Source organism: Egretta garzetta, unplaced genomic scaffold (genome assembly GCF_000687185.1).
Source record: "Egretta garzetta isolate BGI_Z169 unplaced genomic scaffold, ASM68718v1 scaffold329, whole genome shotgun sequence".
In the NCBI taxonomy this organism is placed as follows: Eukaryota; Metazoa; Chordata; class Aves; order Pelecaniformes; family Ardeidae; genus Egretta; species Egretta garzetta.
The window spans coordinates 3,723,235-3,725,953 of NW_009269999.1; positions in this window are offsets into that span (position 1 = coordinate 3,723,235).

Sequence of the window (2,719 nt, forward strand, 5' to 3'; positions counted from 1 at the left end):
ATATGGGAGAAGGGAGCGCTTTCAGGGGGGAAGGTCCCCCCACTGCCAGCCCTGTGTGTCTTCTCTTTGGATTTCAGGAGACCTCGTGCTGCGATGCCTCGAGTGTGGCTGCGCTCTGTGCAAGCGATGGTGCTGCAGCACGGGGAGCCAGCTGGCTGAGGCTCCCCAGCTCCTCGGCATCTTGTTGCTAGGTCACTTCTCACCATGTCAGCTGTGCTGGATTCCCCGCTGCCTTGTTACGGGCTGCTGGGGAAGGGCTGGGAGACCCGCAGAAGCCCTGCAAGGCTTAAGCTCTGCCAGAAGGAGCAGCTCCCAAGCGGTAAGTAGGGGGGACCATCCTGCTGTGTTCCCTGTGGCCACGGTGCCCTCCAGCCTGGCTAGCGATGATGCTCCTGCAGGCAGAGGGGCCCTCGGTGGCCAGGGGCTGGCTGGCAGGACCTTCCCGTGCCTGGCTGCTGGCTGTTAACCATCCCTTTGTAGAGGGAGAGGCAGTGGGCCCGTGAGCTGCCACCTGTTGTTAATCTACCCCCGGCTAATCCATTCTGCACTGTGTCAGCAGTTCAAAAGGGCACTGTTAGTATTTTTTGCCAACTTCAATTAACGTGAGATTTTGGAGGCCCCTCTGATCGCATTTCATCTGTCATGAGTCAGGAACAAACCAGCCAGATTGCAGTTGAGAGGAGAGAAGAGAAGGAGTTTATTGCAAACCAAAACAACAACAACAGTGTTTGTGCCTCCTCGGCCGGGGGGTGCCTGGGAAGGGGGGTGCTTCCCAGTGTGGCTGCTCCTTTCAAAACCTGGAAAAATAAAAACCAGCACCCAGAAATGCCAGTCCCTAGCACCCCCTCACCCCCCTACACCCAAAAAAAAAAAAGAAAACAAAAAAGCTGGAAGGGCAATAACTTCAAAAAAAAAAGGTAAAAAGAACCAAGCTGCAAGACTGTTTCTTCTTTTTTAATATTCCACTGTAATGAACTGGTAATACATGGCTGCATAGGCAATAACATTGCATGGCACAAACCTCACATGGCAACATTTTTAATGGTTTTTTAAAATTTTTTTCCTGAACTTTTTAAAAACTTTTTTATTTTTTTTTAATATGTTCTACCCCAGGCCGTTAAGCTAAAGAAAAAAAAAAGTTTGCGTTTATACAAGGTTACAATATTTTACAACAGAAAACCAATATATTGATTGAGGTTTGTTTTCTTTCTTTCTCCCAGTCTCTCTTTCAAACACTGCACACCTAAACTGATATATTATTATACAATGAAAACTGTCCTTCAAAATCAGTAGTATAAAAGTCCTAGCTCTACCTACCTACCTAGCTATGTGGGGGGAGTGGGGAACCGTGTTACCAGCAAAGAGTTAAGGGGGTGCAAGGCCGCTCCCTCGCCTTTCCCTTTGGGATGCTGCAAAGGGCTGAATGGCTTTCCATCCCATTCCACCCCCCCTGCCCATTGGGGTTTCATTTCTCCTTCAGTCTGTTTGCTTTTTGCTGTGTCAGTCAGAGCAGCAAAATAAACACGGGGCTCTGCCTCTGCTTGATTATTTTTCAAACCTTTTCCAGGGAAGCTACCTTTTTGCCTTTGCTTGGAGCGTGGTTTACAATGCGCTGCCCAGGCTGGCTGTACCCTGGGAAGCAGGGGAATGTTCCTCCCTGCCCCAAAACACCTCTGCTACCACAGACACCCAGCGGACAGCACAGCAGGCACACCCGGCCCAGCTTGGCGCTGCGTCCCCGTGGCTGACGGGGCAGGTGAAGCCGGGTGCGCTGCAGGTCTGTGACCTCACATGTGACGCGCTGTCCTCACGTGTGATGCGCTGTCCCCGTGTGTGGCCTTCCCCTAACGCCCTGCCCGCGCTCACGCCTCGGGCCAGGTCTGCTCTGGCAGGGATGCTCGCGCTGCACTAGATGAGGGGAAGCTGGTGCTTCATCACCTCACTGTTGTGGTCCCCTGGCCCTAGATGAGGGGAAGCTGGTGCTCTGTCACCTTGCTGTCTTGGTCCCCTGGCCCTAGATGAGGGGAAGCTGGTGCTCCATCACCTCGCTGTCGTGGTCCCCTGGCCCTAGGTGAGGGGGAAGCTGGTGCTCCGTCACCTTGCTGTCTTGGTCCCCTGGCCCGCAGGCTCTGCCCAGGTGGGCACGAGGGCAGCCAGAGCTGAACCACGTAGCCATGTCCAAGAGGAGGCAGCCGGGGCCCGGCTGCTGGCTGGAGAGCCTGTGAGGAGTGCGGGCGGTGGGCAACGCGCCTGGGGGCTGGGGACATGGCCCCTGCCTCCCTCCTCCTGAGCTTGTTCAGGCACAGCAGCCCTTGGAGCCCGGACACCGCAGGGCCCAGCCAACCCCACGCCTGGTTCACCGCTGGTTTGCAGTTGCTACCGAAGCACCGACGACTGCTCCTAGGCAAGAAGCGGCTCTGAGTACCTGGCAGCAAGTGGCACCCGACCACCCGTAAGCCAGCACCAGGAACCCCTGCTGCTCTCGCCATTTGCCTCCTTCTAATCTCAAAGCTCTGGGACATCTCCCTGGTGTTTCTAACCACGGGCAAGGTAAGGCAGCCCCCTTGCAGGGTACCTGCCGCGTGGTTAGCGCCGGGGCTGCTCGGGAGGTACATTTTGCTGCCTCCGTGAGGCCGGAGATGGCAGCTGAGAGAACCCAGCCAGCCGGGTGCTGCACCCACAGCGGATGCCACCCCGGGCACCAGCGTGGCGGGGGGGG